This window comes from Desmodus rotundus, chromosome 4 (assembly GCF_022682495.2).
Source record: "Desmodus rotundus isolate HL8 chromosome 4, HLdesRot8A.1, whole genome shotgun sequence".
Lineage (NCBI taxonomy): Eukaryota > Metazoa > Chordata > Mammalia > Chiroptera > Phyllostomidae > Desmodus > Desmodus rotundus.
The window spans coordinates 114,651,788-114,678,036 of record NC_071390.1 but is presented as its reverse complement, the minus strand read 5'-3'; the positions used below and the strand labels follow the sequence as shown (position 1 = coordinate 114,678,036).

General features: G+C 45.1%; 1 protein-coding gene across 3 annotated transcripts in view; it reads left to right on the top strand.

Annotated features, from left to right (window-relative positions):
- CAMK1D (calcium/calmodulin dependent protein kinase ID) overlaps positions 1 to 26,249 on the top strand; it is a 456,788-nt gene that overhangs the window by 133,520 nt on the left and 297,019 nt on the right. The window lies entirely within an intron of this gene.

Below are 26,249 nucleotides of genomic sequence, written 5' to 3'. Positions count from 1 at the left end.
CGTGGCGTGGTTAGCACAGAATGACAGAGACCTGTGTGCTGATGAGGAACGATGTCCATGGTCAAGTGAAAGAAGCAAGGTGGAGAATAGTGCGTAGAGTATGTTACCCTTTGTATGAGAAAGGTGGGGATATGAAAATATGTAGGTGAATTTGCTTACATTTGCATAAAGAAACACTTGAAGGGTAAACAAGAAACATAAAAGTGCATCTCTGTAGTGGGCAGAGGGGGGTGGAGTGATTTCAAGTAGGTACAGGAATGACTCCTCTGCATGTGTTTTTTACTAGTGTTGACATTTTGAATCATGCTGAAAAAACCAACCAAGAAAAGTGAATCTGTGTGGGCATGCCCTTTGACATTGAAGTAGACCAAGAGTAGACGGTGGAAAGTAAAGCTAACTGAATGTATCACAAAAGGGTCAGGCCATCTACACCACTTTTCTTCTCAGAACCTGAGACAGTGTGTTCAGCCATTCAGTCGGCAAATGCTTATTGAGCCAGTCTGGCCCTCTGATGCGTTGTCAGTGGGAGCGGGAAGGCTTTCTTGGAGCTTCTTGAAGGGGGAAACTGACAACACACTGGTGAGGAGTGAGGGAGAGAAGGCTCATGCTACGGGGGCCACCCCCGTAGGGGGCTACGGAGGCGAGAAGAGTCCGTGCTGAAGCCAGCAGGGGGGCCAATGGCTGATTTATATTTCTGTGTGTTAGTGATGCATTTGCGAGCAGTACCATTGCACACAGGATTATACAGTGGAATAAATTGTCACTTTTAATTTTTGCTACACCTGTCAGGATTTCATTTTACTATAATGTTATTATTTTGGTTAAGTTTCAAATGAAGATAAAAGCACATTTTGGCAGGTTATTGTACCCCATCTACTACTGTGTCAGCAGGAGACTAAAATTTAGTTGAATAGACAAGAAGTTGATTTGATCATTGGAGTTTGTTTTTGCAAGAGTGGGCTACATTGGGGATAATGTTATCGATATGATTTGTGATTACAATCGTGGTGGTTAAATGGACAAGAATTACTATGATAAATCTATTTTTTTCCACTCAGGGAGGGATTAAGGGTAAATTGTCCGTTTAAGATGACATAGTAGCTGCAGAAACTGGAAAAACACACATACGCACACACCACGCAGCCCCGCGCGCCGTGTATCTTTGTGGCAGTCGCTGTCTGAAAGCAGCGGCACCTCCACAGGAGGTACGTATTCGACACACGCTTCTCCTGTGTTCACTTCTCTTTCTTAGTTTGGTCCTTCACTGGCAGATTTCTCTTTCGTACTTTCTGAATCGTTTGAAAGATGAATATGGTTTTTTTTAAGTTTCTATGATTTAATGAGTTTTTAAAGAGAGATTCTTCTCTGTTTCTTTGGGCTCAATTAAATTTTGGTGAAATTTGAGAAACATAGATCAGAGCCGTAGGAAGATGTGATGGTCAAAGTGTTTTTTTGCATCTGCAAGCCTACAGCATCTTTTTATTTTTAACTTAATCTTTACTGTATTTTTTCCCCATTACCACTTAGTCCCCTTATACTGCCCCCGCCCCAGGAATCACCTTATAATATCTTAAGTCTTGATCAGATAAGAAGGAATAACAACCCAGACTAGTAGTACCAGACTAGGGAGTCTGGAATTTTCCTGGCAACCAAAGTCCAAAATATATGTTTATATGGAGCCAGCATATTTACAAGCAACCCTAGGTTCATGTTTTAGTTGAGAAAGCACCAGAAATTAGATTTGTTTTAAGGGTTAAAAAAGTTCAGAATAATGCTGATCCCTATTTCTTAATCATGATAAGCCCCTCTCTATAGGATTGTAAGGAAATGCCCAGGGGTTGCCAGAATCTACTGTCATCCTAGCAAATACACAGAAAGGCGATGAGGGACCCTTGGCGTTGTATTGCCCTGTTCTCTGTTGCGGAAGGGTCTTGAGCTGACTTTGAAGACCAGCTGTTTCAGAAGTTTGTCGATCTGTTCTCTTGTCATCCCAGGCGAACTCAGGAGGATGTGCTGTTTGCTTCCCAGTATGAAGGAAAGGGAAGGCTGTGACTGCATGAGCTCTTCCACCGCCACCTGCGGTAGCCGTGCAGGGATGTTTGGCCACATCACTGGGCCTGGCTGGGAGTCACCCGAGCTAGTCTGAGATGGTGTGACCGTCCCATTCTCCAGCATTACCGGAGAGAGGCAATCTTGGAAAAGTGTTTGATGTGCACTAAGCAACTATGCTCAAGGGTAGTGCAAGGAGCTGTGAGATCACATGGCCCCTGTTTGCTAAGGTGCATTTTCTTCCTGAATTTAATTTCCAGGTAGGAAATAAGAGCTACAGAGATACAAAGGAGAGAAAGGATATTGGAACAATGCAGCAAAGGTGGACTGGTTCTCTCATGCTTTTTGCTGCGTGGGGGTAGCAGTTTAACAAGAGATGTTTTTAAAGTAAGCATATATCCATATGTTCATTACAGCATTATTTACAATAGCCAAGATATGGAAGCAACCTCAGTGTCCATCAGTAGATAAAAGGGTAAAGAAAAGTGGTGCATATGTACAATGGAATATGACTCAGCCATTAAAAAAAGAATGAAATTTTTGGTGTGGTCATTATATATTCACCTAAAATAAATTTTGTCATATTTCATATTCTTTGAAATTTGGCCACTTATATACTGTTCATCAGGCAATTAATTCTCTTAAGTAGAAGGTTAGATTAAATAGCACACTCACTCCCTGGCCATTCTGGATGTCAGGCAGGGAATTATCATCCCCAAACCCTGCATTTGCATGTACCTCAGGAATGTGGCAGTCTGGTGAGAACAGACCTGTAAAGTCCTAGAGCTCTGTGGGATTTAGCGACCTGCAGAGCTTCTAATGGTAGATTTGTAATTAAAGGACAACAGGGCAACTTTTCTTTACCAACTCAGATAAATGAAAATAAAAACGAAATCCTCTTGCTCATCTGGACATTTCTTTAGCAGCCACTGATTGTGGATAATCCTCAATTACCCATGAATTCACAGGTTTTTGCAGGTAATGAAAATTCTCTGATAATTCCAAAATTTCACTTTGGTGGTGGTTTCTTGTTTCTGTTGAGCCAATATTATTTTAACAACAAAGGTAACCACCTGAGCAGCCACCACCAGTCCTATCTAGGTTGTCGCATTTAATGGTCCCTTGGGTCCTCTGATGAAGGTGTGTTGCCCTCAGGTTACAGAGGAAGAGACAGAGGTTCAGGGAGGTTACATGCAAGGTCACCCATTGAGTCATGGGGTGGGGCTGCAACTTCACCTCTCCAATGGATGACCCATTCTCTCTCTCTCTCTCTTTCTCTCTCTCTCTCAAACGACTGCCTACCCACTGGTGGAGATGTGGTAAAGTGTCCTGAAAGACAGGAGGAGGCCAGAAAAAGGTGGAACAAAAGGCTTGAATTGTCAATCCTGAGTCACCAAGAACTGACAAATACTTGAGAGAGTTAGCTTGAGTTTCTTCATGTAAAAGGATAGTGAGGAGCAAATGAGATAATAGATTAAAAATACTTGGATGAGTACAATCAGCGATACATGTGCCAGGAACACAATTAGTCCTGTAACCCTCTGCCCCTTGAGAAGACTCCGAGCCTGGGACTGTGTCTTCAAAGGACTGTTTGTACCGTTTGAGAGCCACATCTGGTCTAGACAAGTGCAGGCTGCCAAACAAAGCAACGTGTTTGAGGGTTGTTGTGGCCAGGAGCACATTTGATTAAGATCTCTAGAACTTTCTGGCTAAAAGGCACACAGGTTTTGATAACTCATTTTGAAGCAAACCAAGCATGTTCTGTCTCTCGGCTTCTTGAGCAACTTGCTCCTGAGTAGGTGGAGAGTAGAAGAAGTGGAAGGATGCTCCCGCATGTAAGCGTGTAATAATAGTAAGAGTTCCTGGTTGGGAATCCACCCTTATGTTTTCTTGGTAGGTGGAACTCTGGAAACCGATGAACTATTCCTTGAGCAATGTCGTAACCTAAATAGTCCAAGTATTTAATGAATCTGAACATTTGCATCCCTGTTAAAAAAAGTGAAAATGAGTTACGGGTGGGGTCCCTCAACTTTCCGCTCATCACTCACCGTCCGTTTTCTGAGAACAGCAGCTGACACCGACTGTGTAATGCCTGTCCTGGTTACTGAGGAATGACATACGTGACATACACGCTTGTTGAGTAAATGAACTCTGGAAGCATCCAGAGAAGCTAGGCTCTTTTGTAAGAAGGGTGATCTCCTCTTTGCTCTTTATTCACTTGAAACTTATAAAGTATGTTCTTTGTTTTTTTAATTGAAATTTTTATCAAGATAATTGTAGATCTATCTGAAGTTGTAGGAAATAATACAGAGTGATCCTGGGTACCCTTTGACCAGTTTCCCCCAATGGTAACATTTTAGAAAACTAGCAAAATATCACAACCAGGGTGCTGATATGATACAGTCCACCATGCCATTTGGTGATCTGCTGGTTTATTTAAATATTTTTTAAAGTGATTCTAAAATGGTCACATATGATTGGGGAAAATAAAAGCTAGGTTGTAGTCTCCCACGGCAGAGGTGGATCCAGAACTTTCTGAACATCCATTGGGATGACGCTGGTTTCAGCTGCAGAGGAGACTGAGTGTGGGATCACTTGGGGGAAGTGGGAGGTCCCTGTGGGGGAGGGGAGGTTCCCCCCTGGAGGCATGGGGCTGGGAACACTAAAGAACTGTATTGCAGCCCAAGAGGCAAGGAGAAGCATCGTCCTGCATTTTCCAGGGATGGGCTGCCCCCCTGTTGGGTGCCCTTCCTGCTTGACAACCCCCCCAACCCCCCAGCCTCCAGCCCATGTGGCAGGAACATGTGCAGTGAGTAGTTCAGGCTTGCAGGGTCCCCAAATCTGGTTGATACCCAAATTCCAGACCACACCCTCCCCCTTCTGAACCAGAATTTCCAGAAGGTTTGAGAAGACTTAGCCGCTGTCTTTGTTCTCCTTTTCTTTCATGTGGTTGTTTTTCTTAGGGAATTCAGGCAAGCAAAGAATTAGACATTGGAGGGCTGAGGGTGTCTCTTTTTCATGATTTGGCAGGCTCTTTTCCAGTCCCAAATCTCATCTGCCCGCAGCGGCGCACACAGCGTCACGCCCCAGCAAGGTGGGTCATTCAAGCCTGTGGAAATTAAGTCAACTTCTCCATCGGGAGAGATTCCTAGGGCAGCTAGGAAACCGGCAGCTCCCCGATCCAACAGAAATGGGGTGAGGAGAGGAGGGTAGTAGTGACTGTGGGCAAGAAGCTTGTTCTGCTCCTGGGATTCCTGGAAGCCAGTGCCCCACTGAGCCTAGGGGGTTTCCCCTGCAGTGGGAACTTGGTCTCCTCCTATTCAGCGAGGGAACAGCCATCCAGTCCAGTGTTGTTACATTCCTGGATTAAATCCAGCATTCCAGGTGAAGAGACAGAGGTTCGCCCCACCCTCCCCTTTTCATATGTACACTAAGAAATGTCTGGATTTCAGCCTGTACCAGTGACTCAAGGGGTTAGTTCTTCCCTCTGAGGCAGGCCTTCCCTGTGGGGTATGCAGGCAGCCAGGCAATATCTTGATACTGCCTCATTTAGGCAAAGCCAGGAAAGGCACCGTTTACACATTATCCCTTATTGGATTTGCTACTCTCAGCCATAGATTTGGAAAAGAAGACACACCTTTCATAAGAATTTCTAGTCCTTAAACAAATAACCACATAACAACCACCTCCTATCTGGGAATACTGGTAACTTTTTCCCCAGGAAAAGTTAATATAATTAAACGCTTTGGCCAAGCACTTATAGTATAATATTGTTTAATAAGGGTTTAAGAATCTGGCTTTTAAATTTGAAGCTTCTGGAGAAAATAATAATATATTTTACACAAGGAAATATGACTCAAGGGATTTGAAAACTCACGTTAATTTATTCTTTTGTTCTTTTTAATAAATCCTGACCTGAGGATGTGTTTATTGATTTTAGAGCTTTGATTATAGAGAGAGAGGTGGGAGAGAGAGAGAGAGGAATAGTGATGTGAGAGAGAACTGTCAATTCATTGCCTCCTTTTCATGCCCTAACTGGGGATTGAAGCCACAACCTGAGTATGTGCCCTGACTGGGGTGGAACCTTTTGATGTACGAGGGAAAGCGGGCATTAGTGACACCCCGACTCACCCAGCCAGGGCAAATTATTCTTTTGGGCCTTTGTGTGTAATTGTTTCTCAAAATAAGCTGGTTGTTCCTGGCAGAATTTTTTCTCTGTCCTCACTCTTGGTTTACCGGGTTATTTTTAAATATCGAACGTTTTCTTTAGGGCATAGTCTGATATTAAGTAAATGGATGTATATTGGAAAAAAGGATGGTGAATTTTCTGCTTCATTGCTTTGAATATTTCTTTGATCTAAAGATTTGCCTGCATGATTCCAAATCTTCACATATTAGTAAGCAACCAGATAATTAGGTTTTTCAGATTGTCTCAAAATGCCCATTATTATATAAACACAGCAAGCCATGAGGGCTGCATTTGCCTCCCAGATTCCATAATGATTTTCTCTGATGCTTTTAAAAACTTCGACTTTCTATGTCGTACATATAGGCTTGCTTTTGTGAATTAAGGAAAGTATGCGTCTACGTCATCCCCCCCAATGTATAATGATTTAATGAAGAATGTAAAAGTTGGCTCTAATCTTTCCTTTTAGACATAACCACTGTTAATCTTTTAATGCATTTTCAGGCTTTTTCTGTGCATAGTTAAAACAGTTATTTTCATATTCTATATATTTTTTTTGCATTTCTCATTAAATGACATATCCCGGGCATTTTCTCATAATGTTAAATCTTTCCCCCAAATACTGTATATACCTTTGAATCCCAAAAAACCCAGGCCTAGCTTGAAGGGGACCTCATGGCCCAGTGCGCTGCCACCTCTGTGTTAAACAGGACCCCCGTGTGTGTGTGTGTGTGTGTGTGTGTGTGTGACTGTTAGTGTCTTCTCATCTTCCTCCTTCCTCCCCATGTGTGCTTTTCTACATGTTTACTTTTAGTTACACTTTCTTGTTTGACAGCGTTGACCAGAAGCTGGCAGCTGAGTGGCCACTCATTGCTCACCGGCTCTCCGCCCATGCACGTGCCCGCTGCAGGCTGCGGGGAGCAGGCTCGCTCCTCTGGGAAAGCGCACATCAGCCCTGGTCTGCATCGGCGTGTTCGGGTACAAATGGGGCCGGCTTTCTTTATGATTCTTTTTCATGTTTACTTTTGGGCAAGATTACATGTTCTCCATGTTGACTTCTAACTGGAAAGAGCATCTCATTCAAGAGGGCGAACCCATTTTGTAGTGGCCAGTATGGGCCTGGCTTGGCCTATTAGGTGAACACATGAAATGCGTTTTGGGTCTTTGACTAGAGCTCAGCAACCCACACCTGAGTGTTAAAGGTCAGGAGCTATCCTTACTGCAAAGGTGCTGGCTGAGGGCCTTCAGCTCCTGTGAGTCCCTGAGAATCAAGGAAGGCAGGATTTGAGCAACCCCCGCCGCCCTCGCAACCTCCCTCCTGGGCTCTCCACCCATCTTTCCACCTACTGAGTGGGTTGCAGATTTTTTCCTTTACTACTAGTGCAATAATGAGAGACACATTGAACTAGATGTTTCTGAGCTTGACCCCAAGCCCCCATTTAATCTGAGATTGTTTCTACCATTCTTATCCTTCTCTGTTGCTCCCACTCACTTTACCAAAGAGTGAGGGCATTGGGAGGTACAGATGACATGCTATCCATGCAGTTCCCCATCACTGTCTTGTCTGTTTATTCACGTATAAACTACCACATGCTTTAATGGCTAAGGCCCTGGCGAGAATCACGAGCCTTAGAGGGTCTGTGTACTACATCAGTGCTCAGCCTAGTGTGGCCTTTGATTCTTTCCTTCCTGTGATGATGAACCTTGAGTCTCCTCCTCTCACATGAGCATACCCCTTGTTTCTAGATGGAGGTCTCATGCAACTTTATTCCAGCCTGTCTCATTTTCCTCTCCCCCCATTTCTGGTTTCAGTCCCACCCTCTTTGTGTTCAGCATCCATCCATCCATTCATTCATTCATTCTTCCTTTCAGCTTTTATTGGCTATCTTGTCTGTGGCAGGCCCTCTGCTTGAGGCCAAGTGTGCAGTGTGCAGGGATGAGCAGCACAGTTTCTGCCTTCCAGGAGCCCACTGTTCCTTCCCTGGGGAGCTAGGGGAGCAGCTGAATGTCCAAGGTGGGGATCACTCTCACGGTGGGCAAAGGCCTAAGGAAACACAGCAGAGTGTGGGCATAAGTCTGTCCAGGGGTCGGGAAAGCCACCAGTGGTGAAGTGACACCTCCTTAAAGAGTTTTCTAGGCCAACGTGGGGCAGAGGGAAGAGGGCAAGTATGCAGAAGGAACAGTACATGCCGAAGCTGGAGGCATAAGCAGTATTGCTTGTTGATGAAAATCGGCTAGTAAGGTGATCTGTGCAGAAATCAAGGGCAGAAGTTACACTTGGAAAAAGTAGCCTGTGGCCACATGATGAAGATGCCCCTCCTTGTATACCAGAATGATAACAGCAGCTGACAGTTCCATGGTCCTTAATATGTATAAGACACTGTCTGAGCATTTTATAGATGTTAATTCATTTAATTCTCATAATAATGCTACGAGGTAGGAACTGTTAATGTCTCCATTTTATAGATGCACAAACTGAGGCCAGAGAGGCTGCAATTTGCAAGAGGTCATTCAGACAGCAGGGGGTAGAGCCAGGATTGAAGCCAGGGAGTTCCTTCTGGGTGACCAGATGGCCCAGAGTCAGCTCTCCTGAATGCCCAGCTTGCTGCCCTTCACACTGCAGAGTTACACGTTATCATGTTGGCTGGAGGAGCCATGGGCAGGTGTTAAGCAGTGGGGAAAAGGTTCTGAAATTTTTACAAGAAATTCTTTACCTTTAGAGACAGGTAGAGACCTAATTCAGGAAGAATGCTTGGAAGGCCCTGTAGTTTTTGGGGGGGAGCGTGGTAGAACAGAGTTGTAGATTGCTTTCTCAGGATGATACACACTGAACCAGTTTATAACAAAACACGCCCTATATGCTCGTGGAATTTAATGTTTGAATTAAATAAGAAATATGTTTATGTGATTTGAAGTATTTTGCTGTTAAGAAAAGGAATTGTTTTTTTCTAAAAAGATACTTTTCTTAAGTCCCTATGGCCCTTCCTTCTGCTTCGGAGTTGATGGGAGGCTGGCAGTTTCACTGGCAGAACCTCTGGGGACTCCCTGGAAGAGAGGGAGGAGAGGGAAGCAGCTAGTCGGGGACAGTGTCCCTAACTGGTACCTCTTCCATGAGGATTTTTTTACCCGTTTTAAATTGTAATGAAATGTCCCAGTGTAAATGTTACCGTTTTAACCATTTTTAAGTCTACAGTTCTGTGGCCTTAAGTACATCACATTGTTGTGCAACCACTGCCTTCCATCCCCAGAGCTCTTCACCGTACAAAGCTGAAACTGTGTTCCCCCATTAAACACCAACTCCCCATCTGCCCTTCCCCACCCCCTAAGCAACCGCCATCCATCATTCTACTTTCTGTCACTGTGAATCTGATTACTGTGGGGACCTCATAGAAGTGAAATCATACAGTATTTGTCGTGTTGTGTCTGGTTTATTTCACTTCATAATGTCCTCAAGGTGCACCCATGTTGCAGCACGTGACAGGATCTCATTCCTGTTCAAGGCTGACTAGTGTTCCACTGTGTGGTCAGACCCCCCTTGTTTATCTGTTCACCTCTCAGTGGACACTTGGGTGGCTTCCATCTTCGGGCTCTTGTGAATAATGCTTCTGTGAACATATATCAACTATCTCTCTGTTCAAGTCCTTGCTATTTTTAAACTTCATTTTATTCATTATGCTGTACAGTTGTCCCAGTTTTTCCACCTTTGCCCTTGTCCACCCAGCACCCCCACTCCCTCAGGCAACCCCCCACCATTGTTCATGACCGTGGGTCATGCGTAGGTTCTTTGGCTACTCTGTTTCCTATGCTGTACTTTATGCTCCATGGCTCTTCTGTAACTACCTCTTTGTACTTTTTAATGCCCTCACTTCCTCACCCATTCTCCCCACACACCCCTCGCATCTGGCAACCATCAAAATGCTCTCCATACCCATGATTCTGTCTCTGTTCTTCTTGTTTGCTTAGTTTGTTTTTTAGATTCAATTGTCGATAGATATGTATTTATTGCCATTTTATTGTTTATAGTTTTGATCTAAATAAGTACCTTTAACATTTCATATAATAATAGTTTGGTGATGATGAACTCCTTCAGGTTTTTCCTTGTCTGGGAAGCTCTTTATCTGCCCTTTGATTCTAAATGATGGCTTTGCTGGGTAGAACAGTCTTGGCTGTAGGTACCTGCTTTTCATGTCTTTGAATATTTCTTGCTAATCTCTTCTAGCCTGCAAAGTTTCTTTTGAGATATCAATTGACAGTCTTACGGGAACTCCCCTGTAGGTAACTAACTTCTTTTCTCTTGCTGCTTTAAAGATGCGCTCTTTATCATAACCTTTGGCATTTTAATTATGATGTATCTTGGCATGGGTCTCTTTGCATCCCTCTTGTTTGGAACTCTCTGTGGTTCCTCAACTTGCATGTCTATTCCCTTCACCAAATTAAGGAAGTTTTCTTTCATTATTTTTTCAAGTAGATTTCCAATTTCTTGTTCTTTCTCTTCTCCTTCTGGCAGCCCTATGGTACGAATGTGGGACCTCTTGAAGTTGTCCCAGAGGCTGCTTATACTTACCTCCTTTTTTTGGATTCCTTTTTCTTCTTGTTGTTCTGATTATTGTTTTTTGCTTCCTCAGGTTCCAAAATATTGATTTGATTCTCGGCTTCATCCACTCTACTGTTGTTTCCCTATAAATTGTTCTTTATTTCAATTATTGTACCCTTCGATTCTGACTGGATCTTTTTTATGCTGCTGAGGTCCTCACTAAGTTCCTTGAGCATCCTTATAACCAGTGTTTTGAACTCTGCATCTGATAGATTGCTTATCTCCATTTTGTTTAGTTCTTTTTCTGGAGTTTTGATCTGTTCTTTCATTTGGGCCATGTTTTTTTTTTTTCCTCAGTTCGGCAGCCTCCCTGTGTGTGTTTCTATGTAGTAGGTAGAGCTGCTATGACTCCCTGTGTTGGTAGTGTAGCCTAACGTAATAGGTGTCCCATAAGGTCCAGTGGCACAGATCTCCCCTATCACCCAAGCTGGGTACTTGAGCTATGCCCTTCATTGGGCTGAGTGCACCCTCCTCTTGTAGTTGAGCCTTGGGTGTTGTTGGCAGGTCAATGGGAGGGATTTACCGAGGCCAGTCAGCTATAGAGACTGGCTGTGATCACTGACCACCAGCCTCTGCCCTCCATGGAGTATTAGCTGTGTAAGGGCTGGGTGGTGGTGCTCCAATGTGGTCAGTAGCTGTCCATTGGGTGCATAGGCATTGGGGTTTCCCAGGTGATGCAGGCCAAGGTCAGCCCCCACCTGTGTTTTTCCCAGGGTCACCCTGCCTGGGCTATAAAGCAATCTGAGGTGGCTGCTACTTGTGCTGGGCTTGGAGATTCCCAGGCAAAGCCAAGCTGTGAATCTAGGCTGGTTGCTGCTAGTGTCAGGCCTGAGGTCTGCTAGCAAGTGGTATGGGGGCTGGCCACTCACTGAGGCTGGCTGTTGCTTGTTTGAGAGGATTTAGGAAGTTGTAAAGCATGAGCCAAGATCAGCAATTCACATGGAAAAACAGCTCGGGTGGGCCCATAAGTTGAGTGGGACATGTCTCTGGGGATCTCCAGGGTGGGGCAAACAGTGTTAGTCAGGTTGATAGAGTCTCAGATATGGCACCAGCCTGCCAGCTGTGTGGCTGTGTTGGGGGAGGGTTCAGAGAAGGGCACTGTCCTCTGCCTGCCTTTTTGTCTGTAAAAAAGTTGTCCCCCATCTCTCACCGTGATGCCGGATTCTTCAGTTTCTTCCTGCATGCCATTGGTACCTTTCAGGTTGCTACCTTGGGGCTGGAGCTCAGAGGGAGCGAGTCTGAGTAAGTCTGTGTGTGCGTTATTTAAGAGGAACTGCTTGGGACTCCAGAAGTTTCTTCCACCACCTCAGTCTCTGCTGTTTTTTTCAGCCAGAAGTTATGGAACTTATTTTGTGGCACTGGTACCCCGGACTGGGGGGCCTGTTGTGGGGCTGGGACTCCTCACTCCCAAGATATCCCTCCTGATTTTTTATCCACTATACATGGATGTGGGACTAGCTTGTTTCACTTCCCTGCCCTTCCTTCCAGTCTGGATGGATGTGGTTTCTTTAATTCCATAGTTGTCAAACTTCCATTCAACTTGATTTCTGATGGTTCTGAGTGATTGTTGTTCTGTATTTTAGTTGTCATTTTGATGTGGTTGTGCAAGAAGGTGAGCCATGTATACCTATGCTGCCATCTTGTCTGGAAGTCCTGAACTCCTTGCTTTTAGTTCTTTTGGGTATTCCATGAGGTTTTAACACCTCCTAGATCCAGTTTGGGAAATATAATATATTTGTGTTCATGGACATGGAGGTCACCTCCTCCTCTCCTTTTCATTCCAACCAGGTCAAAGGGATTGTACTCGATGTATTAGAGGTGAGTTTCAGAAGGAGTGTGTTTTTGAATGGGTGCTTCTCCCCACTTTTAATGCAATAGGAAGCATAGTGGAAGCATTTACTGACAAATTCCAAGCAGGAGGTTCTCTGAGCTATGGGAGGGCCAGTGGGAGTAGAAGGGGGGCTTGAGGGAGGGGCAGGGACAGCAGTGGTCATTTGAGTACAGTCCTGAGAGTATAAATTATGGTAATTCATTAGTACAGTAGTTAATGAAGAAGAGAGAAAAGTCTAGAGTGAATCCCAGGTTTGTAGCTTGGGCAACTAGATGGGAGGTACTATTAGCGTGACTGGCAAATGGGGAGGGCGTTGAGAGATCACAGAGCATGCATCTATTTTGGGCCTCCCCAAAGTAGGGGCAAAAGCTTCACGGGCCTGCCGAGGATGTGCAGGGCAGGGATAATTACAACGTGACTGTATAATGGAACTGGAAAATGAAATAAAGATACTGTATAATTAGTGTGAATTTAGGTTCTTATTCAAGGAAGATGGTTTTATTTCTTTACAGAAATTTCTCATATTGTGTCAGGATTTTTATTTTGGGAATTTTCAGTGAAGGTTAATATTTTCTTGGTTTGTTTCAAAGGTGACAAATGAAACTGGGAGAGCAATTTGATATTAAATGTTGTAAGTATTTCCACTTAAATTTTTGTAGTCTACTTTGAACTTGAAGTTTGGCTGAGTCACTCCTTTACTCTCACTAGCACCTGCATTGTCTGGCTCCATAAACCCTTATCAGTAGGCTTGCCAGTCCTCATTCCTAGCAAACTCAGCTCTTTGTTTTTCTGCTCCAAGTCCCATTGTTATGAAATTGGAGTGAAGTATACAGTAAGAATAACAGACGTTATGGGAAGGATAATGGGTTCACTTTCAGACGGCTTGATCTTGAGGTCCAGGTGGAGGTAAAGAGGTGGTTGATATAAAGGTCTAGTACTCAGGGTTGACCTCAGGTTGGAGGTAGCTATGAAAGTCATCCCAGTGCCCAGAGGGATGAGGTTTCCAGAGAGAAAACAACACACAAGAAGAGGAAAAGACTAAAGACAGAAGACTGTCTTTGTTCCTGTGTTCCTTTTAGCTGACAGAGTAAGTGACTGGGCCAAGATTAAGAGATGGCACCTGACCTGGACCTTTGTCCCATTCCACTGTCTTCATATGCTTGGCGCAGACTCCAGAGCAGGCAGAATGGGGTTTCAGTAGACAGGCTGGAGGAGACAGTCAGGGGCGAGGAGACGGTCAGGGCAAGGAGCCCTCAGAGAGCCCTGAGGAGGTCAGGGTGATGCCAGGAGAGCGCAGACAAGTGTTGTGAGTCAGTGGGAGGAAGTTGAGGGAGGTAGGCGCTGTCTACTATGAGATGCCAGAGGGGACAAGATGATTGACGGGTGTCCACTGCATTTGACAGCGAGGAGGTCCTCATGACTTCTGCCAGAGTTGTTTCAGGTAATGGTGGTATGTAATCCAAGCTGGGGTTCTTCTAGTGTGCGCACTCCTTAGGTCTAGAATTCCAGACACTGTCATTCTGAATATGATGCTGCTTGTCCCCGTTCCTTACTGCAAATTCCCTTTAGCAATACAGAACTGAACCGCTATTCTTTACTGCCCCTCAGGCAGACAGTTGGTGCCTAATATGTGCACATTGGATGGGCACGTGGAAATTGGTAGACATATTAGATGCTAGCTGTCCAGGGACTCCTGTCCCAACTGGAGCGGGATGCTGCGTGGGTCACCCTACTCGGTCATTCCTCTAGGCCCACTCAGGATGGCAGAAGCGCCCTGTGTGATCATGCCTTTCTTGCATGCTGCTGCAGCACTCACCTCCACTGTAATGAAATGTGGTTTCCCATGAGGGGGTGGTTATTGGTATTTATAGAGCATCTTATAGCTGAAGAGCTCAGAAGCAACAATTACCTCTTTAATCCTCTTAGCATCTCTCTGAAGAGGGGAGTGAAGGGCTGTAGCCTGCTCCTGCTCCCTCTCCTTGCATCCCTGCCCCCGCCCCCTTACAGAATGCACACAGCAGCAAGGTGGGAGGGGGAGTAAGTCTTTTCTTATAAGTTACATTCGGAGCAAGGTGGAAGTATATAGGGCCTCTTGTGGGGGGCTCGAGGTCAGCCCACCTGCATGCCACATTATCCTACCTGGTAACTCAATGGAGAAATAACCTGATTCCTCCTAAAGAAATCTCACCAGCCACTTTCACTCTTTTTATGCTCAAGGGATGAGAGTTTGAATCATAGATATTTTTTTTTCTTCTCAAGCAATGAATTCTTCTGTCTTGGCAGCTACAGTGTTCAAGACAAGCTATTTAGAGAACTAGAGAAAAGGGAAAGGGATGCAGTGTGGGAAACCTTGGGGTTTTCTGTGTGTGTGTGTGTGTGTGTGTGTGCGTGTGTGTGATGCATACACATTTGCATCTATGGAGCAGCTACTGGGTGTGCCTGATAGACAGCCTGGGGCTGTGAGACCTTTTGTTATGTGGATGTAATTGAATTCACTGACAGCACCTGAAGATATATTGCAAGGCTGTAAGGCTCATTTTGGTCATCTGAACTCACCAGTGGGATGCTGCGATGATGGTGCCGGAGGGCTCCTTGTTTACACAAATGATTTCTGTTGCTAAGGTTTGCATAAAGCCTAGATAAAGAAGACCTGCTATTGCTGGGGTTCAGGACAGTTTCAGATGTTAGGAGCTCCTACTTTGGAGTTGTTAATAATCATTTCCCTGGCCAGGTCACAGTGCTAGCTAAGTGTGCAAAGGAGGTAATACAGTTAGAGGAAAACTCTTAGATTCCTGTTCCCTTTTTTGCCTTCATGATTCTTCATGAAAAGTTCTGGCTGGATTAACTTCCTTCTTTCTGCCATTAACCACCTCTGCCTGGCCACTTCCCAAGGGTGTGTTGTTTGCCAAGCCCTGAATTCCAGGCTTTGGGAGACCCCAGTCTATCTTTATTGAGGGACAATCATTTAGTCTCATGATTTTGTTTTAACATTAAAAAAAATGTTTTTAATGAGCTTGTATCATACCGGGGAACCAAGTTCAGGCTCGTGTACTAGCCAAGGTCTGGAGATCTGAAAAAGGCAGGGCGGGTAGAGTTGGCATTCTGTCACCTACAAGCTTTGCCATCAGAAAGCACCAGCTGGGTTCTGAGCTCTGGCTTCCCCTGTCACCCCCTTCCTTCCTGTTCCAGTCCCAGCACTGTGGTCCCTTCTTCTCTGCCCTCCTGGAGGACCTTCTCCACAGCCAGTAGCCCTAGTCACTGTTTCCTCCAGACCGAGGAAAATGTATTCAGTATGTGTTGGCCCACCAAGGTGATCGTGGGATAAAACAGGAAGAGGGAGGGCACGAATGCCACCTCCAGGAAGGCGGTGGTCAGAGGGGAGCTGTCAGTATCCTCCACATCATTACAGAAGAGAGCCGAAGTTCTCGGAAACGCCAGGAAAGTCCGGAAGCTCTTCCAAGGGGGCCGCAGAAAGCCAGCAGGGACTTTAGCTCCAGGGAAAATGAGCTTCACAGGAAGGGACCCTGTGCAGTGGAAACAATGATTCCCAGCCTCAGACTTGGAAAACCACTTCTGAGGAATGGCTCATGGCGCTAAGCCAGGTCTGTGGCTTTTTTAGATGTTCTCCACGTTTCTGACATGTGTCCTGTGGCTGTAGTGGAGAGGCCATTCTGCAGCTGCTCCTGTGGTGACAGTGACGCTGGGAGCCGAGGGGCGAGTGCCGTGGAGGGCAGGTGTGAGAAGGAGGAAGCATGGAGTTCCATTGTGTGCCCAAGTAAATCTGTTTCCTGGTGGCTTTTTCTTTCTCCTCCAACCCCAGCCTTTTTCTTTTCTGTCACCAGGTACCATCCAGTGTGGAAAGGTTTTATACACAAGCACCACCCAGCAGGGAAAGGTTTGCTTTTCAGATATGTCTGCTGAACACAGCGGTGAAGAACCTTCCCGAAAGAAATGCTGTAACATTCTGCATGTTTTTATCCTCAAGGCAGGAGGTGCTGTGAGCACTGCAGGAATCCTGGGAGGGCAGGATTCTTGAATTGTGAAGGCCACACTGTGGATCCTCGGCTACATCCCCCCAAACTGTCTACAGTTCAGTTTCTTTATCTGTGAACAGAGTGTGAATACTTTCTCAGGGAGTCTTAAGTCCAAACAAAGTCACAGACAAGGGAAGTTTGAAACTTTTAGGAGAAAATTGCTCAAAATGCTAAGATGTAATATTATTATTTCCCCCTGCAGATTAGCTAGGGTTTCACACCTCAGTAGGAGTGTGTGACTGCCTCTTGTGCTATCAGTATTCACAGTGGAACAGAGTCGAACCCCAGGCAGGTTCTTCTGTTGTCCTGCGGCGCTGGCAACCAGCTGGCTCAGAGGGCCTGATGCTCTGGCGGTTCCCCATCTAGGGGCGCCCTAGCTGGGCTCCAGTACGGCAGTCTGGTTTCTGTGTTGGTCAAGTTAACTCTGAGCTCCTCAGCTTCAGGGGGGTCCTAGACACCATACTCTCACTTGCAGAAAAAGGTCATCATCATTGTAATGGGTGCTTTTTATGTCAACTTGACTGGAACATTGGGTGCCCAGACATTTGGTTAAACGTTATTCTGAGTGCTTCTGTGAGGGTGTTTTTGGATGAGAGTAACATTTAAATCAGTAGACTAAGTAAAACAGATTGCTCTCCCAAAAGTAGGTGGGCCTCATCCAATCAGTTGAAGGCCTGTATAGAACAAAAGGTTCACCCACCTCCCAATAAGGGGGAATTCATCCTTCCTGATGGCCTTCAAACTGGGACATTGACTTTTTCCTGCCTTTCGATTCACTTTGTAACATGGGCTCTTCCTGGGTCTGGAGCCTGCTGGCCTTCAGACAGGAACTTACTCCTGGGTCTCCAGCTTGCCGACTCCATCTGTGGATCTTGGGACTTGTCAGCCTCCGTAATCATGTGCACCAGTTCCTGATAATAGTTCTCTTTGTTTGTTGATTCTGAGTTTCTGGAGATCCCTGGCTAATACTTGTCTGCCAAGTAAAATCGCACTTTGTGGCCCACCCAGAATGCCCCTTTCTCTGTTAACAGCAGTTCACGAGGAGGCCGTGAGTGGGCAGAGCGTAGAAGGAGGGATCTCTCATTGTCTAGTCCTTGTGTAACAGTCAGTGGGTCATCGGCTTAGAGCCATGGAGGCCCTGCTTTTAGAAAATTCAATGCATAGAAATTTAAACCTATGCAAAAGCAGAAGTTAGGAGCTAAATTTTCACATTAAAATAGGATTCTTTACAAGGTTCTTTTAATTAACAAGTTTCTTTTTCTGTGGACAATTTTAATTTACACTAACCCTTTCAGGAACACATGGATCACCTTAAATGAACTACCCCCCTCCTTCCAGCCTCTACAACGTAACATTGAGCAATGTGATTGATGAACTCACGAGGTTGGGAATTTGAGGACTGATTTCACAGACTGTTCTCTAACAACTGCCACGGACCTGGGGGTTGCCCTGCGGCACAGGGGGCTTTGGTTGATGTGTATCTTTTTTGTTTATTTGGATTTGATTTTATTGGGTCGATCCTGAGTCAATCCTCCAGTCCTTTCTAATCATTCAGTGCCTGCAGCCAGCCTCAGCTCACATCGTAATGACACACATCCCAGAAGGAGGCACCAGGAAACGGGTGTCATCTGCAATGGGCCCTGTAAGGGACTCCTGCCGTCAGGGAGGGGGTATCAGGCTCAGAAGAGTTGTGTAGAGTCAGTGAGACCGAGATTCCTCTGACAGCAGAGCACTGTGCCCTACACAGACCTTTGGCAGTATTCACTGAGCGTCAGTACTATCTGAGAGGAAAGTGTAACAGCACCTTTTAATACAGGCTTACTCAATAATAAGCAAAGCTTGTGGGTTCATGGCCCTTTCATTCTTGTTTTAACAACCTGGGCATTACAGAATCTCAAAAGGGTGACCTTTACTGATGGGCACGGCCTTGAAACACTCTCTCCTCAGCTCAGGAAATGCCTTTCCCAAGCTCCCCTCCCTTCACAGACATCATCTGCTCTAATTCTCATGACATCACTCACTCTCAGGTAGAAGGTAGTGGGGCAACCACTTAGTTTTATGCAGGAGTTGCAAGTCCGAGGTCAACTTTCCCATGTTAACTATTTAAAGGATGCTGATATTTTCTGCCCCCAGGGATGGAGGCCTCCCAAGCTCCTTGATATCATGGAGCTGGGTGCCCACATAACTTACGGCATGATGGTTAAACACATCTGATGATTCTTCCACATGCCCTGCTGAATGTACTATGAGAAAGATGACTTTATCTTAGAGTCTTCCACTGAGCCCACAATGAAGGATTGACTTGATTTACCAGACCCCAGTGTAAGTGGTGACTCCATATCCCGTAGGTGCTAGAGTGGATTTTTTAGTGTAGACCGTCCACATGACACAAATGAATAGAATGCTTTCCCACGCTTCCTTTCATGGTATTACTGGGGTGCCTGACTGCTCATGCTCTTTACACCCCTCCATTTAATCTCCACCACTCATTTCAGAGCCTTTATCTCAGGCTCACACGTACATTAGCCTGAGCTTGACCATCTGCATGGGCAGCAGTTCACAGGCGAAGGCCAGCTCTGCAGAGGGCCATGTGCTGCCAGGAGCTCAGACGCACTGGAAGCTGCATTCCAGCCTTCAGCACCGGGGGGACGTGCTGCTGGACATGATGTTCCCCGCTCTAGATAGCGTGGGATCGCTGTGAACGGGGCAGCCACAGTTGCAAGGCCAGGCACTGAAGGTGTTGGTTACACCTGGCCAGGGAATGAGGGGGAGTAGGCCAGCACCATGCTGGAGTGTCTCCAAGTTGTTCTGGGTGCAATCTTTCACAGCCCCTATGTGAGAGCAGCACTCCCCGTATAGCACAGCCCTCGCCTTTGCTGTTAAGCCTTAATTGGGCCTGGGAAACCACTCAAGGGTTGTCCTAGCCCTGCCTAAGGACTCAAGAGACATTGTTCTGAAATTAATTATAGTGTGATAAGTATTGTGAAACAGCAACACTGCCCTTGGAACTGTCATCAAAGCCAGCTGCTGCAGGGCACTGGGACCCTCTGACTTGCTAGATTCTTTTGCCCCCTGGGCTGTTAGGTTCCTGTGGTGTGGAAAGGGAACTTGGGGGTCTGTCCCAGCTTTATCAGACAATAGGGAAGTGACTGGGGAGAGGGAAGAGATTTTCAGACAGGAGGAAACAGTATGGGTGTTGAAGGAAAATATCAGGATGTCAGCTCTGCTGTCCCTCAGTTGTTACTTTCTTAGTTCAAGGGAGTTAGCCAGGGTCACCTGCTTCCTTCACTGTGTATTGAAAAGGAGCAAAACGTTGTGCAGACACTGGGGATTGGATAACTTATTGGGTTGGACACATTCGGATTTCCACAGCCCATTTCCATGCCTGTCACAGAGTCGTCCTACCCCACGTACATTTGGTTGTAACTCTGGGGTCACTGGAGGGTGTGAGTTTGTGTGTATTATCCACAGAGCGTGCCCATGCCCCCCAATTCATATGTTGACACCTAACCCACAATGCAATGGTGTTAGGAGGTGGGGCCTTTAGGAGATGATTACATCATGAGGGTGGAGCTTTCATGAATGAGATTAGTGCCCTTATTGAAAGACCCCAGAGAGCTCCCTCACCCAGTCCGCCTTGGGAGGACACAGTGAAAAGACGCTCTTACGAACCAGGAAACAGACTCTCAGCAGACACTGAATCTGCTGGTGCCTTGATCCTGGACTTCCAGCCTCCAGAACTGTGAGGAACAACTATCTGTTGTTTATGAGACACCCAGCCTATGATATTCTGTTATGGCAGCCCAAACGGACGAAGTCAGTGAGCCAGCTCTCTGAAGACAGAGTCTCAAGTTTTGATCGAATGTGTCTGGAGACGGCTGGGCGGTGCGGTTCTGGTCTGTAACAGATGGCGGTTGCTTGAGCTCATCAAGTTGGACGAAATAGTCATGAAACTGAGGGCAGAGGTTAAATCAGGCACTACAGCTTCGGTCAGGAACACTTTTATTATTTCTTTTATTAACTTGTGTTTTATTATAAAATGCATAGAGCCTCATGGGAAAAGGTTGCTTTAAATTTACTCTTTAAAGTGATGCAAAGATAAGGAGATGTATATTTTTTTCTGTGTCTGGAGGGAAAGTTCTTTGTCTGAAAGAAAATTCCACCATAGTCTGAGTAGCAGATGGGCTGTGACTCCTGAGTGAGGCTGTTCTGACTCTGAGCCCCCTCCTGCCACTCCCCGGCCATGAGACCTGGGCGAGGCATGCTCGCTTCCTCCGCCACGGAGCACTGTGAGAGGACTCCCGGAGATAGTACACGACATGTCACACAGAGAGGACACCCACTGGTCGTTAATTGTTAAAAATCACCGAGAGCCCTGCAGCGATGATTCTCAGTCATCTTCTGTTTAGTACATTTGTCACTGGAGGCTTTCTTTTTTTAAAACGTGTCCTCTTTGGGAAGGATATGTACGGACCACATTGACTGCGGATCGCATGCCTGCAGGCCCCGGGGCCATGTCCCCTGCTCAGGGTTTGGCCTCCAAGGGGGGAGATTTGTAGCAGACGGCCTAGACCACCATCATGGTGGCCGTCCCCACTAGGAAATCGGAGTCCCAAACACACCTAGGTAGCTGCCATGTTTTACAGCCAGGACCGGTTGTGCTGGGGCCGCGTGGAGAGAGGGCATCTTCCTGATGCAGGGAGCTGGCTGCTTCCCCCCGCCATCACTGTGGGCTGCTAGCCTGCCCGCCTTGCACACTGAGACTCCATTAGGTACATTTCCTGTAAAAAAGGACAAGGCATATCTTTGGAATGTTGGAGAAAAGTCTTGACTTTATTGGAACACTTGGTGCATTTGCTGAGCACCCACCTGAGCCAATAAAATTTGCTCGAGGTTGGATGGAGGAAAGTAAACACATTTATTGGGTGGTTATGATTTACATGCTTGAGTTGGTGAAGTGGCCTAAAAAGTTCCCAGATGCAAATATTTATTTCTTCTAACTGCCATATGTACACATGACCTTGTAATAATGAAGGACATAGCAACGACATTAGTTTTAGTGACTGCTTAGCATGAACTAAATATTAAACGTCATCAAGGAATATTTCCAATTAGTTTAAACAGTGCTATGCCTTCTCCAATTATCCAAGGTACTTCTCTTTCCAGTTTTTAAAAGTTATCTTAATTTTTAAAATCAAAGACTTTTTTTCTAGTTAAGGAAGTAAAATGTTTAGTTTGCCAAGACATGAAGAATGCCAGAATGGTTCGTTTGGGTTTATTGCTCATTTAAGGTTTGTGTACTTGGGAGAGTTAAGAAATATATATTTAGGCAACTTTGACAGGATGAAAACACTCCAAAATGCTACACTAGTAGGAAACAGAAAGAATGTACAGGACGATTTATTGTTGTCTGTCAAGGGCTTAATGGTACGAGAGAGTAAAAAACTGGAAATATATATTCACCCACTGTAGGAAAAGCTTTTTTCTTTAAACAATGTTCTTTCACATGTATATATTTTCTCCATGTTTCTTTGTACTCCGAAGGATGTGGACAAGTGTCTTAGTAAATTACCTTGGTTGTTAAGGTCTTTATGAAGTTCATGTGCAGTTTGAAAACTTTAGACTCTTTAGTGACTGTACTAGTTAGATGAAGATTGAGTGCAAGTCCTAGAAAACTATTGAGACTTAGTAAAACAGGACAGCGGCTGATCGTATAGTCTCAGAGCTGGTGTAGGGCTGGTGAGGCTCTTTGGCCGTGGCAGGGACCCAGGCCCCTTCCTGCTTATTTCTCTGCCTTGTGTGGCCTTGATTTCAGGGTGCAAAATGGGAGCATCCATATTCCAGGCAGAGAAAAAGGGGCAAAGGGCACATGTGAACTGGCTAGGGCAGAGAGAGTCATGCCTCACTGCAAGGGAGGATGGGAAATAGTCTCCATTCTGAGGTGTGTGGGCCCACTCGAAATCAGGGGCTTTGTCCCTAGAGAAGAAAGGGCGAATAGCAGGCAGTGAACAGCCAGCAGTCTCTGCTGTCTTAACAATCTTTAGCTATGAGTACAAAAAAAGAGTCCATTAATAGCATGTAAAAATCAAGTTGACTTTCTTTTTATGGTTGTTATAGACTTAAATTCTATTCACTTTAAGATTTGGAAAGCCCCATACATATATGCAGCCCTGAAGTAGACATTGTTTGTTTAAAATTATGAAACGCAGTCATTCACACTCTAATAAACTTTATTTAATTTTTCATATCTATTCCCCAAATTACTGGGGTTGAAAAGTACATAGTAATTTCACAAAAGCCTGGTTTATGAAAACTGATTAAACCTAAGCCTAGGAAGTGGCAAGAAAGTACAAATTAGGCGGTCAGACTGGAAGGCACCTAGGCTGGAACAAGAGATGAAGGATGTTGCAGGAATATATTTATCTGAGGGGGTGGGGAAGGGTAGGAGAAAAGGGAAAACAGGGATAAGGGAAGAATACGAGGGTCATTAGAAGTCAAAGCAATGGTGACCTTTGTGATGACTGGGAGCCCTAGATCTGAGCCCCAAAACTATAACGGGAACCGGACTGAAGGAACTGATTTGCCCTGTGGCCAAGGTCTTAGAGTGAACATGTGATATCGACAGAACAGTGGAGAAGACGACCGCGTTATGCAGGACTCGAAGGCCTTAGGCCAGGGGAGGTACATTTGGTAACAGACAGATACTTAGGAACTCTTTGGCTGAGATCAGCCTAAACTCCGTATCCACAATGTGCCCAATTTCCAACGTGTGTAAAACCTGGATAGTGTTAATTCTCATTGCCGGATATCTTCAGAGAGAGGTTGGGAGGCAGCTGCTAGGTGGGTGGGTAGAGATGAAACAGAATAGATTTGGGTTTCCAGATTGGAGATGGGTAGTAGGGAATGGTGGGGAAGACGAGCTCTGGGGCTGAGAGGGGATGGGAAACTGCTCATCTTAAGACCCTAGACTGACCTTGGGCCCCAAGGAAACACCAAAGTCGTCATTGCCATTGACAACCACACTTTATTGCATTAAAGTGTTGGGGTTCCATTAAGTTCTCTGCAATGCAGTGATTAAAAAGTGGAAAAGAGAAACAGGAATCATATTGCCTTGCTTTGTATGGTGGAACCTTTTCCTTCTGTAGAATGTTATCTAAATTAAGGATTTCTGTCAGTTTTCATACAATAGAATTTAGGTAGCAGTCATGCACAATTTTATTATTTTATCTTATCTTTCTTAGTTAAACTATAGTTCATATATAGTATTATTTCAGGTATATAAAATAGTTATTCAACATTTATACACCTAATGAAGTGATCACCATTATTAAGTGTAGGAACCATCTGACACCGTACAACATTATTATTGGGTTGGCCAGAAAGTTCATTTGTTTTTTTCCGTAATACGGCTCTAGTATGCTTAATCATTAACTTCATTTGAAACAATTATGTTAGATTGCATTGTGACAGCTGTCATATCAGCATGCATTTGAAAAAAGCTCATCAAAATTGGTGAATTTTTGTGTAGCCACTCTAATACCGAAGATGGAAAAAAATAAGCAACATTTTTGGCGCATTATGCTTTATTATTTCATGAAAGGTAAAAATGTAACTAAAATGCAAAAAAAGATTTGTGCTGTTCTGTGACTGAGCAAACGTGACATGACTGAAGTGTTCTGTGAAGTTTTGTGCTGGAGATTTCTCACTGGACGATGCTCCACTGAGACCAGTTGAGATTGATAGCGATTGAATCAAGACATTTATTGAGAACAATCAAAGTTATACCACGTGGGAGATAGTTGACATACTCAAAATTCAAATCAATAAAGTTATTGGCGAAAATGAAAAATGTGTTTTTCATTTTATGGAAAAAGTCCTGAACAGCCTTTTTGGCTAGCCCGATACAATGTTATTGACATAACTGGAAATTTGTACTTCCTAATCCTTTTACCTTTTTCACCTTCTACTCCACGTCCCACTAGGAACCATCACTTTGTTCTCTACATCTATGAGTCTGTTTCTGTTTTGTTTGTTCTTTTGTTTTCTTCTAGATTCACGTTTAAGTGAGATCGTGATATTTGTCATTCTCTGAGTTATTTTATTTGGAATAATACCCTCTACACCCATCCATGCTGTCACAGATGGCAAGATTTCATTCTTTTTTTATGGCTGAGCAGTAGTCCATTGTATGTATGTACATGTGTTCTTTATCCGTGTATCGATGCACACTTAGGTTACTTCCATATCTTGGCTATTGTCAGTAATGCTGCAGTGAACAATGGGCTCAAACATCTAGTCAAGTTAGTGTTTTCATTTTCTTTGAATAGATACCCAGAAGTGGAATTGCTGGGTCATCCTGCACAATTCACAGTGGGTGAATGAAGACATTGTTTCTGAATAAGTTGCCTTGGCTCATTCCTGAAACCTACTTTCTTGGCTTCTGGATTAATGCCTTCATTTTTGCATTCACATCAGATGCCGTGCTTTATGATCACTTAATGGTATTTGTTGATTAATCGGCTCACTGCAAGAAAGATGGAAAGGGAATTGGATGAATAAAACCTTCTCGAGCAGCTCTTCCGCATATTGTCTTTTCATCAATTTCATCATTTAGGGCTGAACTGATTGGGGTCACTTAGGGTGACCAATAGTCTTGGCTAAGATGTGAGTGGGTGCTTCTGGGCCTCGTTTCACTGCCAGGAGCCTACATCTCTTTTCCCATTCTTACAAGAACTGTTCTACTTTATTTTAGCTGCCCACGATCCATACCTGCATGCATATTTAATGACTTCCTTACCTTCCACGTGCTTATGAAAAAAAATGAGATGCAAAAAGAAAGAAAAACATGTCCGAGCTGAAAGCAGGAACAAGTTTCATGTAGCTGGCTCTGAGGCATTAGCATTGACACCCCGCCCACCCTGCCCAAATCTGAATCTCTCACCAGGCGACTCTGCCGGCGGTGACACACAGGGGTTTATGGCAGGGTTCGGCTGGAACAAAATGAAGAAGGGCCATGTTCCCACTCTCTACACCAGACAGCTTTGAAATTGGGGGTGCACCTTGGAGCAGACTCAGGAGAGCAGAACACAGCCTTGTGGGCGGGCTGTCTGCCCGTCAGCTGTTGGGTTTGGAGGTCACTCAGGGGATGCTGGTGGGCGTCAGCTGTTGGGTTTGGAGGTCACTCAGGGGATGCTGGTGGGTGTTAGCAGCCCCATGACTCAACAGGGTGTGTCTGCCAGACCCTCGGGTACAGTTCCAGAACCCTCACCAGACACTCTGGGACAGACTGACACTGTCTGTGGTCTACTTGAGAGGAGGAATTACAGGAAGAAGAACCCTCCACGGGTCATTTAGTGAAATGATGGCAAAGCCAGGATTGCCCAGAGAGGGTGTGGTGTTGGCTTCATGGAGGGTGGAGATGGGGAGCAAAGCTGGGTAACTTCCTCCTTTCTCTCCTGGAGCAGAGTCATTCGCTGTGTATGCCTGCCTGAGGCTGGGCTAACCTGTTTTTTGACCTCACTGAGGACAGAGTGGGAAGCTCGGAAGCCCAGGAGC